The sequence below is a fragment of the Theropithecus gelada genome, chromosome 8 (assembly GCF_003255815.1).
Source record: "Theropithecus gelada isolate Dixy chromosome 8, Tgel_1.0, whole genome shotgun sequence".
In the NCBI taxonomy this organism is placed as follows: domain Eukaryota; kingdom Metazoa; phylum Chordata; class Mammalia; order Primates; family Cercopithecidae; genus Theropithecus; species Theropithecus gelada.
Genome location: NC_037676.1, coordinates 135,635,905 through 135,649,873, shown reverse-complemented (window position 1 = coordinate 135,649,873; position 13,969 = coordinate 135,635,905).

Below are 13,969 nucleotides of genomic sequence, written 5' to 3'. Positions count from 1 at the left end.
AAATAAAACTGGGAAATCCACCAAATCTGTTTTTCCCCATCCTAAAGCTTGCAAGAAGCCTCCCACACAAAGTTTAAGTAACTTTTATTTTGTCACAGATGTATTTTGATGTTAAAATTGCTGCCCTTTATTGGGTCCTGACCGTTGTGTGAGCTCATCTTGTTTGCTCTTCACGGCAGCCTGTGATTCGATTATGATTATTCTTACCTTATGTCTGAAGAAAGCAAGAAAGACCCCAGGAGGTGATGTGACCAGCCAGGATCACACAGTCTCTAAGAGCCAGGGCTGGGATTCAAACCTCCAGGCCAAGTGTGGTGGTTCACCCCTATAATCCCAACACTTTGAGAAGCTGAGGTGGGAGAATTGCTTAAGCCCAGGAGCTCGAGACCAGCCTGGGCAGCATGGAGAAACCCTGTCTCTACATAAAATAGAAATATTAGCTGGATTCACTGGTGCACGCCTGTAGTCCCAGCTACTTGAGAGCCTAAGTTGAGAGGATCACTTGACTCCTGGAGGTTAGTGCTGTAGCCTGGACAACAGAGCAAGACCCTGTCTCAAGGAAAAAAAAAAAAAAGCTAACACAAATCTCCAAATCTCTGACTCCATGTTAACCTGCCACAGGATGGGAATGGAACAGGGGACTCCCATACCTGAAGGGACAAGTGTGACATGGACTTGCTTTGGTAACTTAGAGAGATAAAACTGAGAAATAAGGGTAGACGTTGCTGAAAATTGAACAGAGCATCTGGGTGTTGGAATGGACTCCCTGGGAGGCACGGGAGATACCCCTACAGGGACTGGATCACCCCCACCATGGATGTCGGGCCCAGTGCCTGGCCTGGGGGACATATATTGGATGCTCAGCATCAGTACCCATGAATGCACCTCCATGGGACACTTTCCACACATTACTTCCCCGTCTGCCGGTGAGCTGTGCCTCCTGATTCAGATTTTACAGACTTCTTAGCAGGAGCCCAGAGACATGAAATCACCTCCCCAAAGTCACCTCACCACTGTGAGGCTGAGCAAGACTTGAATCCAGTTTTCCTTTATATCTTCTGTCTCTCAAATCCTCCATCCATCCATTTGTTAGCATGACTGTCATTTCTGTCTCTAAACTTACCCCGCCCCAGCCACTTCTCCCCACCTTCCCCATCCTGCCCTGGTCCGGCCACCATCATCTCTCCACTGGGCCACTCCAAGGGCCTCTTCTTTGTTTCAACCCTTAACCCCGTGGAAGTTGAGTTACCACACAGCAGCCATGGGGATCTTTTTCAAAAGCAAAAGTGCTTTTTCTTTTGGCTGAAAGGCTTCTGCTGGTCTCACAGCAACTTAGAATAAGGTCCAAACTCCCTCTGAGGCTCTGCAAAGCCTTCCAAGGCCCTGCCTGTTATGGATAAACTGTGTCTCCCAGAAACTCCTATGTTGAAGTCCTAAACCCCAGGACCTCAGAATGTGACGGCATCTAGAGAGAGGGTCTTTAAAGAGGTAATTAAGATAAAATGAGGCTGCTAGTGTGGGGCCTAATTCAATATGACTGTTGTCCTTATAAGAAGAGACTGGGACACATACAAACAGAGGGAAGACCCCACGAAGGCACAGGGAGAAGATGGCAAACAAGCCAAAGAGGTAGGTCTCAGAAGAAACCAGTCCTGCTGACACCTTGGACTCAGATTTCCAGCCTCCAGGATTGTAAGAAAATAAGTGTCTGTTGCTTAAGCCCCCAGTCTGTGGTACTTTTTTATAGCAACCTGAGTGGACTAACACACTGCCCTGAGACTTTCCCTTTGCTCTGTGCTCCAGCCACACACTGGCCTCCTCCAAGTTCCTGGTACTGACTATGAACACTCCTGCCATGAGGCCTTTGCATGGGCTGAACCCTCTGCCTGCCTTGCCCTCCTGTACACAAACAGAAAGATAACTCTGGAAGCAGGATGTGGAATGCATTAAGAGAGAAAGTTAAATTGATTTAATAAATATTCCCTTAGCACTCGCCCTGGGCCAGGCACTGAGCCAGCTCCAGAATTGCAGAGAGGGATGAAGAGGTTCCTGAGCCCCTGAGGAGGGTGCTCAGGACCCCGGGAGGAGACAGACTGATTTTGACAATAGGGGTAGGAGGGGTGGGATAGAGATTTTGCAGTTGGGTGAAGAACCAAAGAGGCACAAGGTATATCCCAGTCTTGGGGAGTGCAATGGACTGAATGTTTGTGCCTCCTCCAGATTCATAGTTAAAGCCTGAATCTCAGTGTGATGGTGTTTGGAGGCGAGGTGTTTGGGAGGCAATTAGGATTAGAGGAGGTCATGAGGCTGGGAGCCTTGTGATGTAACTGCCCTTATAAAAAGAGGAAGAGACATGAAATCTCTGTCTCCTCCATGTGAGGACACAGCAAGACGGTGGCCACCTGAAAACTGAGAAGCGAGCCCTCATCAGACACCAGATCTGCCAGCACCTTGATCTTGGACTTCCCAGCCCCCAAACTTGTGAGAAATGAGTATGTTCTTTAAGCTCCCTAGTCTGTGATGTTTGTTTATGGCAGCCCGGGCAGACTAAGCTGGGGAGGATAAAGCCCACAACTGGCTGTCAGGACACTGAGTTTACATCCCTATTCTGCTGTGGTGACACTAGGTAAGGGTTTCCCTTCTCTGGGCCCCAGTTTCCCCATCTGTAAAGAAGAGACAATAAACCTTCCCTCTAAGCATTTATGCCCTGATTGTAGAAGATTCCTTCACCTCAGCTGTTCAGTGCTGAGGGTCTGGAGAAGTTTTCTTTCCAGCAAAAGATGGATCCTGCACCTTTCAGGCTTGCAGCTGCCTGAAGACACCCCAGACCACAGTGGTGGGGGATGGGGAGACAGATGCAGGCAGAAATCTCACACAGCACTTCTTCCAAGTACCTGGGGTCATCGCTGGGGCTGAGTCGTGCAGGTCTGGGGAAGCGTGGGACCTACCCGTCCCCTCCCTGGTTAAATATTTGCCAGCTTTGGCCCCATCTCCAGAGGAGTTCGACCAACCAGCCTAGCAAATCCATCTGGATATGGCCTTGTGTGCACGAAGGCTTAGGGCTTAGGTAGCACTTTTGTTATTTGAGTTTTTATTTAACTAGAAGAGAAAAAAAGCAGATAACTGGTTCTCTCCCTCCCATATCCCCCACCTCACTGCCCAGCCAACCTTGGCTCCTCTCAGGCCCAAGGCTGACCAGGGCTGGCCAGGCAGCCCTTGCAGAGGAAAGAGCAGCAGGTTTTTTGTTTGTTTGTTGTTTGTTTTTTTGAGACAGAGTCTTGCTTTGTCACCCAGGCTGGGGTGCAGCGGCGCGACCTCAGCTCACTGCAACCTCTGCCCCCCAGGTTTAAATGATTCTCATGCCTCAGCCTTTCATGTGTCAGGCGTGTGCCACCACACCACACCCAATTAATTTTTTGCATTTTTAGTAGAGATGGGGTTTCACCATGTTGGTCAGGCTGGCCTCGAACTCCTGGCCTTAAGTTATCCACCTGTCTCAGCCTCCCAAAGTGCTGGGATTTCAGGCATGAGCCGGCACGCCCAGCCAAGAACAGCAGGTTCTCATGCAGAGAATGCTGGGTCAAAATTCTTGCTCTGCCACTGGGGTCGTGTATCTTTGACAATTCCCTTCACCTCTCTGGGCATTGCCCCACCCTGAGCTAATGGAGGCTCCAGGCAAGAGCCCCTTAGGTCTCAATCCTCCCTCTCTGCCCCACCACTACTCACCATTTCCCCTGCCCTGCCACGCTCACTGTAGCTCTGATGGGCTGCTCTTTCCCTTCTCAGCTTTTGAGTTTCTGTCTTAGTTGCATCTGCCCCTTCCTGATTGCCTGATGGTAGTGGCCGGACTCAGGGTCGGACATCTGGGTTCAGGGTCAGACATCTGGGTTCAGATCCCATCTGCATCATTTTCTTGTTAGGAAAAATTACCCCACCTCTGTCAACCTTGATACTCTGTCTATAAAATGAGGGCTGAGAATCAGATCTTCTTGGGGTTCTTAGGAGAATAAAGATGATGGTGCACGTGTTGTATTTTCATGAGCAGGAACCTAAAGACCAGCACTTCTATTAATTAGACCATCCTGTCCCCCTACCCCCTTTCTTCCCTTCCCTCACACTAGGTTGGTTAAGATCCTGACCTCTTATTCCCCAGTACCATACCTGGCTCTGCAAAGCACACATCACTGTAGGTATTTAGTGTCATGCTTGTTTGTGTTTGGCCAGAAGTGTCTAGAGGGCGGAGACCAGGTCTCATTTATCTTTGAACCCCCAGGTCAGCAAGCACTTGATCAGAGCCAGTTTCTTGAGTGAGTGAATGCACGGGTGAATGAATAAATGAATTGCCAATGACCCTTTCTGCCCTGTGAGGAAACGCTCTTGGTATTCACCAATCAATAGTGATCTGTGTCCCAGTTTCTAAGTCGTGCCCTAGAAAACGATCGCTGAGCTTCAAATGCACAATACAGTGTTGCGTGGACCAGATGCTGGCAGGGTAGGGAAGGGAGGTCACAGAGGTGGTGTGGGCCAGCCTTGGCACCCTGGATGCCTCCCGCTGTGGGAGAGGAACATCACACACACACATGTCTTTTCACACCCACGCATGTCTTGTCTTTCTGCCCACCCCACTAGTGGGCTTACAGCACTTCTACTCAGAGTTGGCCCTGTCCCTTGGAGAGGGTCCTTAAATTACATCTGAGGGGCACCCTGCATATGTTTGTATGAATCACAAGACCTAGAGTTCAGATCCCATGAGGAAGAATACTATACCTAGGCCAGGGGGATGCAGCCACCGACCCACTTTGAAGCTCAGCTCTGGAATGGGCCAGCACCCTGTAGTACCACAAGGTCGATTGGCATCTTCTTAAGGAGCTTAATAAAATTCTAAATTATTAAAATAAGAGGATTCTGGGAGATTATATCTAAAAGCACAAATAGCATCACAGAAGTTTCCAAACAGATTTGTTTTTCTATTTACTGTTTCCACTTTAATTTGTTCAACCCATATTTCCCAAGGGCCTACTAGGAGCCAGGCATTGGGCTGTGCTCTGAAGATACACAGCCCAGTGAGGCCCAGTGAGACCCAGTCCCTTGGTGGCCAAGAGACCTCTTGGGGGAGAAGGGGATGCTGCTGAGACCGGCCCAGAGAGCAGAACTGCCCTGAGGACTCCTGTCCTGAGGCTTCTGAGTTACTGGGTACCCCTCGGGGCCAAGTTCGGGGCCCTGAGCTACAGCTTTTGTCTCCTGAATTCCCACAGTTACCTCACAAGGTTGAGAGCAAATAAGTCTTCTCCATGAGGAAAATGAGGCTCAGAGAGGTTAAATAACACCCATCTTCACACAGCAAACCCACAGCCAAGTCGCCAGGAGCTCAGATCCTGACCAGTTTAACTCCAAATTCCATGTTCTTAACCCCGACATATGTGGCCCAGACAGGACAGAAGTGTTGAGTGAGGGAGGGGTCATTTATTGATTCTCTCAGGTCCAGAGAAAATTTCACAAGAAAATGGGGCAGAGGGCAGGAATCTTATACCATTCCCAGTCCATATGACATTCTGAGTATGTTGGTATTTCTGTTGACATTTTTTGGAGGAGGTTTTGGTGTGGGGTTTGGAATAAGATAGTTTTTGGTCTGAGCATCTGCTCTGCCATTTGCTAGTAGGATGACCTTGGGCAGGTGACTGAATCTGTTCTAACCTCAACTTCACCTATAATGTTTAATGATAAGGATTCGTAAATGCTGGGAGTATGTCACAGATTAACTGCTATATTAGTTTGCTTGTGCTGCCGTAAGACATAACACAGACCTAAACAACAGAAATTTATTTATTTTCTCACAATTCTGGAGGCTGGAAGTCCAAAATGAAAGCTTTGGCAGGGTGACTTTCTTCTGAGGCCTCTCATTGTGGCTGGCAGAGGCTGCTGATAAAGACACACCTGAGACTGGGCAATTTACAAAAGAAAGAAGTTGAATGGATTTATAGTTCCACGTGGCTGGGGATGCCTCACAATCATGGCGGAAGGCAAGGAGGAGCAAGTCACATCTTACATGGATGGTGACAGGAAAAGAGAGCTTGTTCAGGCAAACTCCCCTTTTTAAAACCATGAGGTCTCATGACATTTATTCACTGTCATGAGAACAGCACAGGAAAACTCACCCCCATGATTCAATTACCTCCCACCAGGTCCCTCCCACAACACATGGGAATTCAAGATGAGGTTTGGGTGGGGACACAGTCAAACCATATCAGATGACCTTGGACAGGTGAGTTAATCTGTTCTAACCTCACCTCTTTCACCTATACTATGTAATGACAAGGAATTCCTGCATGCTGGGGGTATGTTAAGGATTATCTGCTATATTAGTTTGCTTGTGCTGCCGTAAAAAAGTACCAAAGAACTAAACAACAGAAATTTAATTATTTTCTCACAATTCTGGGGGCTGGACTTTGAAATTAAGGCTTTGGCAGGGTTACTTTCTTCTGAGTCCTCTCATCGTGGCTTGCAGATGGGCTGCTGATAAAGACACACCACAGACCAAATCTGGCTCTGAAAATGACCATGTCCAAGCCCAGCTGGAAACCAACTGCAAGTGGATGAGGAGGCAGCAGACAATTCTAGAGGAGACAATCTTCAAGACATCTGGCTTCTCTCCACCAGTACAAAAATACAAAATAATTAAGGTGCAGGCTGGAGACATGTCTCCAGGTTAAAAGAGACTTAAAGAGCATCACACACACAATATACTGTATGAATCGTGGTTAGATCTTACCTTGATATCTAACCATGATAGTTAACTTCTGACAGTTAATACCTTCAATACGTAAATCTTCATCTGTAGAATTCTTACATAATGTAAGTGTCTTGGGTTTTTAATGGTAGTTCGGTGTGTAACAAACTACCCCAAACTAGTGGCTTGAAACGACAGTTGTTTTACTTATTTGCTCTTGATTCTACAATTTGGACAGGGGATGGCAGCTCAGATGGCTAGGGGAGGCTGGGGGACCCTCCTCTGAGATGGCTCACACACGTGGCTGGCTGCAAGGAGTTCAGGCAAGGCTGTGGAATTGGGCCTCAGCAGTCTTCCTTGTGGTTTCTCCATGTGGGTGCTTCGGACTTCTCACAGTCTGGGGGTGTGAAGGTAGCTGGACTTGGTACATGGCTGCTGGCTTCCAACAGAGCAAAGGCAGATGCTGCCAGGCTTTCTGAAGGCTTAGCCCTATAACTGTCCCAGTGTTACATCTGCCACATGGTATCAGTTAGAGTGAGTCACCCAAGCAGCCTGGCCAAATTCAAGGGGGCAGGGAACAAGGGCACACACACCAGAGGACATGGTTCATTGGAAACCCCACAGTGACATTCTGCCGGGAAAGAACTAAAGCAAAATCCCAGTGGAAAAACAGACCATGGAAATGAACAAATAATTCACACAAGAAATACAAATTGCCAACACGCATGTAAAGGTATGCTCAACAGAACTAATAATTGAAGAAACACATGTCTACATTTCACATGATTTGTCCCTGCCCAAGGATGGAAGAAGGTATGACAAAGATTCAGAGGCTGTTGGAGTGAAAATTTCTGCAAATCTTCTAGAGGAAAAAAATCGATCATATATATATCAGAAACTTCTAAAAACAGTGAACGTTTTGATTCAGCCATTTGTCATTTAGGACTTTCTAGAGCTATTTCATAAGAAAATACTCAGAAAAGTGCACAACATTGTTTACAATAGTAAAGGATTGGAAGGAGCTTAACCAGCCATTAATAGAAAGTGGATTAAATGAATTGCTTCATTGATTTGGTGGAATATAATGCAGGAAATGTCTTAATCAACTGGGCTTTTAAGCCACTGACCTTGCTTCAGAAAATATTCGCCAACCCTTTCCAACTCATATCATCGAGATTCGAGCACCCAAATATTCATTTACCCATTAATTTCAGACATGTATTTAGTGCCACATGAGAGCAGTTATTGTGTATGATGTTGTCCCTGCCTCTGAAGTATTTTCACAGTGTTTGGCAAAAGTATTTAAAAACATTAATTATTAAGTAAATACAATGAAAATAGAACAGTTGAATGCACATTGACACCACCATCTCTTTCAACCAGAAGTCACCAGCAAGGTCCAAAATGAATAAAAGAGTACCTAGTTCTAGTGTGGATGAAGGATAACAAGCCCAGGAGTTGAGAATATTAATTGGCATGTCATCCTTGTCTTCCAATAGAAGCTTGGCCAAATAAACTATTATATATATGTAAAAAGGAACTCCATAACTCTGAATGGAAAATGATGTGGAACGATCTCCATGATATTGTTAAAAGAAATGCAAATATTTCTTTTTATTTTATTTCTTTTATTTGAACAGTTTGTGCAGCATGCCTCCTATTGTGTCAACAATGTAAAAGGGAAATGTCTCAAAACAGAAGAAGACGCCTGTGGGCAACAGCATCTGGAGAGTGATCTGGGAGCTGGAAAGAAGACTCACTTTTCACTTTAGAAACTTGGACACTGTAAGGATATTTTGGGCTTGGTGCATGTGTTTTATAAAAATAACTTAATAGAACATTTTTAATGTCTCAGAGAGAGTGTGTTCATGACAGCTCACCTCACTAGCATCTTTTAAATCCACTTATTTATTCATCCATTTGTCCATTGATTCAGCATTTTGGTGGCAGTCATTTTAGGAAGGAAGATATGAAGGCAGAGAAGACAAGGCCCCCACTGCCAGGACAGGATTCTCAGAGTCTAAGGGGGAAGCCCATGGGAGCAGGTGCTGAGAGGAGGAGGGTCACCCCAGAGCTGAGGAGGGCTCAAGAGACAGTGACTGACCTCAGCTGTGCAGTGGGGGCATGGCTGGGCAGCAGGGAGGGTCCAAGAAAAGGGGTCATCTAAGCTGGGCTTTGAAAGGCACATGAACTTGGGCCAGATGAGGAAGGCCAGGCAGGAACCTTGGCATCCACCAGAGCAAACAATTAATGTTTCCAACTCAACCAACCTATTTGGCAGGAATGAGGAATTTACGAGCCAAAGGGAAGAGAGAAGGAAGGAGGCATTCAGACTGGGAGACTATGAGAGAGATTTTTTGGTTTTTCATGGAAGAAATCATATCTCGTTGTATTATTTTTTATTTTTATTATGTTTACAAAACAAAAATCTCTACCCATCTTCAGTCACATGGCAACCAAAGACCCTGCTGCTCAGAGGAGTGAACTTTGTCTCTTCTCTTCCGGAGTAGCTCATCATGCTACAGGGTCCGGTCCAGGGCTGCCGGGAGGACAATGCAGTCTCTCTTAGATGCTGAAATACATTTCAATGGCACAGCAGCAGGCCACTGAGAGCTTCTGGTAGGGCTTCTCAAACTTCTGTCCTTCCAGGTCCCAGTTAATATAGGGCAGTTGTAATCATAGCTGGATTCCTGGAGGTGTGAACTTGGGCAAGTCACTTTCTCTCTGAAAATCCAACATCCCAAAGCAACCAACTTTCAGGATTAGCACAAAGACTAAGGTGACAGTGTCCTATATCAGTTGCCCATCATCATCTTATATTTCAGATGCCTTACATTTATCCCCTACATGTCTGGGCAATATTCCCTACCCAAGGACTTGTTGACAGCAGCCACCCAGGCTACCCTCTGATCTCCCTTTTCTCTTCTTCCACCTATAGTATCGTTCAGATCAGTCTTGCATTGACTCCCATAGCCACAGTCGTGGTTCAATTTTCATTCTCTCTCGCATTATCTCCCTGACTTGGTGCTTCCGCACATAATGGAAGACATCAAGGTCTTTTGAAAACACAGATCTGACTATGTCAGCCTCCTGTTTCTAATTCCTCAATGGCTCCCAATTGCCCAAAGGCCAGTCATGACTCCTCATGAGAGTATACAAGGGCCCTCCTGGCCAGCCCCTATCTACTCAATCAGCCTCAATTCTAGGTTTTCCAAACCCCATATGTTATGCGCAATAGATATGATTATTAATCATTCCTAAAACCCACCACATTTTCTCATGCTTCCATGCTTTTTCATAGGCTGTTCCCACTGCCTGGAACTACCATGCTTTCCAAACCTTCTCTTTATCTAGAAGTATTATGCCTCCTTGGCACTTCTCCTGACATCTATGTGCCCTGGCTGGGTGAGGTGACCCTGCTCTATACTCCCTGCCACAGTTGTCTGAGCTACCTCGGTCATCACAGTTAGCACAGAGCCTGGGCTCAGCTCTTCTCTGTATCTGCTTCCTCTGATGACCTAGTGTGGCCTAAGTGGTGCACCCAGCATGGAGCCTGGTTAGAGAGAGAATATGTTAGTCAAATGAGAGAATGCATGTCCCTGGTACTAACCCAGAGTATGAGTGACAGCGCTTTGCCTGTGTTTCAGATACAATGTGCCTTGTCTGGGAGCTTCCACAGTATGTGGAAATGACCACCGTCGCCTTCCACTAGGAGACTATTTCTTCCAACGCAATTCCCAGACATGTGGAACAATTGGGGCTTAACTTCTTTCCATCATTAGAATAGAATGTATTATGGCTTTCCAAAAAAACAGAACCAATAGGAAAGACATATAGATACAGATATAGATATAATTAATGAAAAGATTGTGAGGAATTGACTAATGTGGTTGTGGAGGCTGAGAATTCTCACCATCTTCTATCCACCAGCTAGAGACCCAGAAAAGTGAGTGCTGTAATTCCAGCCTGAGTCCGAAGGCCTGAGAACCAGGGAATTTGATGCTATAAGTCCCAGTCCAAGGGCAAGAGAAGATGAGATGCTCCAGCTCAACCAGGCATGCAGGAAGCAAAAGGGATGAATCTTTCCCTCCTTCCTCTACCTTTTTGTTCTATTCAGGCCCTCGATGGATTAGATGGTTCCCACCCACATTGGGAAGGGCCATCTGCTTTACTAAGTCCCCCCACTTAAATGCTAGTCTTATCCAGAAATATCTGCACAGATACACTCAGAAAAAAATGGTGAATCAGGGCATTAACGCCTTGGCCCAGTCAGGCTGACACAAAATTAAACCATCACACAGAAACTATCTCTTCTGAATAAATATATTTCTCGTTTCCGTGGGCAAATCTACCTTTAAATTAATTTTACAGGGCTTCTGTGAGCAAAGGAAGCTTAGAGTTCATCTAGTTAGTTCTGCCTCTGTGCCTGCTTTGCAGATGGGGAAACTGAGGCTCAGAGAGCAGACTTGAGTCCCAGGGCCTACTGCGGGGCAGAACCAGTCTGAGCTCCTCCCAACAAGCCTTGCTCTCCAGGAGACATGATTTATTCTTTCCAGGGGCTGTGGTCTTGGCCCTCCTGGGCCTGCTGCCTTGTTTTCCTGTGGCCCCTTACAGAGCTTAAAACACTCCCTGCTCAGAAATGAGACGATTGCTCTCACTTTTGCAGATGAAGAAACAGAGGCGCAGACAAATGCAGTGTCCCGAGGTCATAAGCCGAAGACTCAAACTGAGGTCCTCTGTCTCCTCACCCAGTGCTGTTTCTTCTAAAACAAAACAAAACAAAACAAACAAACAAACAAAAAAACCCAAACCCACTGGGATATGAGGGCCAAGAAACAAAATTATTTCTAGATAATTTAAAAGAGAAAGATGCAAGGATACTGTCTGTGTCTTAGAAGCTAGAAGAAAATACAGTTCAGAAGACTAGGGAAGAATGATAGAGGAGCATAGGTTAACTTCTCTAAACACTGTTTACATACCTGGAATTCCACCACACCCTCTGCCAGTGCAAGCTTCCTCTTTCTGACCCATTTATTTCCTAGAAAATAAATAAATTGATGACTCCATTCCCCTTTGTAAAGTAGATCTTCTTTACTATCTAAAATCCAAATTATAGATCCTATGATCTCCTTACATATATAATCTTAAGACAATAGATTTGATGCACTTTTACATATAAAGGAGAAATGGAATAAAAATGATTTGTAGTACATTTCTAAATATGCAGGTGCTTGGGCATGACCATACTGGAAGACATGATGAAACAATCAGATTCCCAACATGTATAAATAAGAAACCACTGTGAATGCACACTTATAAACACAGACCAACTTGGGCGTGTTTTGCTGGTGATTCAAAGACTATGAGTAGAATTGCTGTGAGTGTTATAATTTTCCCAAATAGCAAGAAACTCTTGAAAGAACTCCAGACCAAATAAAGCACAAGCTTCTCTCAATTTACACTGTAGATGCTTCCTAGAACATTTAGGAAATATTAACAGTGTGCACAAAAGCCCTTCTGAGTGCCTACATAACATGTAGCTAGGTTCTGAGCTTAGGTCATCATAAACAACTGTTTTTCTTGCATGAATGTCCATTGGCACATTTTTTTTTCATACCCTTAGCTTGACTTCAGTAGCACATTTTTAAGTGGGGTGGGATATGAAGTAAAATTTTTGTACAGTAAACAAATGATGGATGCAGGGTAGGGTGGCACACCTATGTAACTCACACTAGCCAGACTGTGGTTCATACAGGGTTTGGCAGGAGACGGGTAGATAATAGTAAGTAACAATAATAAAAATAATAGCTAGCAGTTTTATAATTTGTGCCAGGAACTTTTTTTCTTTTTTTTTTTTTTTTTTTTTGAGACGAAGTCTCACTGTGTTGCCCAGGCTGGAGTGCAGTGGTCTGATCTCGGCTCACTGCAACCTCCACCTCCCGGGTTCAAAAAATTCTCTGCCTCATCTGCCTCAGCCTCCTGAGTAGCTGGGATTACAGGTGCCTGCCACCACTCCTGGTTAATTTTTGTATTTTTAGTAGAGGCGAGGTTTCACCACCTTGGCCAGGCTGGTCTTGAACTCCTGACCTTGTGATCCACCTGACTTGGCCTTCCAAAGTGCTAGGATTACAGGCGTGAGCCACCACGCCCGGCTGTGTCAGGGACTTGTAAATGCTTCCTATATATTAATTTATTGATTCCTCACAACAATCCTATTAGATTGATTGCAGTATTACTCTCATTTTACAGATATAGGAACGGAGACATGGAGAGGTTATAGGACTTTCTTGAGCTTACACAGGTAAAAGGCATTTAGTTCAGCATGACAGATGCCCAAGAATACCTCCTACCTGCTGTCTGCAGGTGCAGTATGGAAATTGATCATGTTCTGAGTCCACAGGAGAGGGACCTAATACACACACACACACACACACACACACACATGCATATATATGGAGAGAGAGAGAAGAGAGGTTTATTATGAGGAATTGGCTCATGTGACTACGGAGGCTGAGAACTCCCATGATCTGCCATGTGCAAGCTGAAGATCAGTCCAAAGGCCTGGAACCAGGGGAGCCAATGATGTCAATCCTATTCTAAGGGCAGGAGAAGGTGAGAGGTGATGTTACAGCTCAAGCAGTAATGCTGTAAAAATGGAGGGAAATTCCCCATTCCTCTGCCTTGCTCTATGCAGGCTGTTGATGGACTGGATGGTGACCACCCACACTGGGGAGGACCATCTACTTCACTGAGTCTGCTGATTCAAATGCTAATCTCATCCTAAAACACCCTCACAGACAAACTCCAAAAGAATGTTTAATCTGGGCATCTCATGGCCCATTCAAGTTGACACGTAAGACTGACCATCCCAGATCCAGTTTGGGGCCATATGTTTATTTCTGGCCAATGGACTGTGAGCAGAGTGGCTTTTGTCAGTTACAAGTCAATCTGCTGCCTCCCTTTTCTCCTGTTACAGCAGCCTTGCAGGCTATGTGTCCTGATGGCAGAGGCACGGTATGGAATAGAGCCGCATGACTCAAATCTGACTCTGATCTGAGCGCCAAATAAATCCATCTTAGATTAGGGAATTTTTGTTGTTGCCTAAACTAGCGAAGCCTGACTAATACAATAAAATGTATCAATCTTTACCCTGAGAAAAGAAATTTCTAGGGATTAAATTGTAGACTTTGTGAGTAAGGTCATTTGGGGTTGGGTGGTATCAGTCAGGACACACTCTACTAT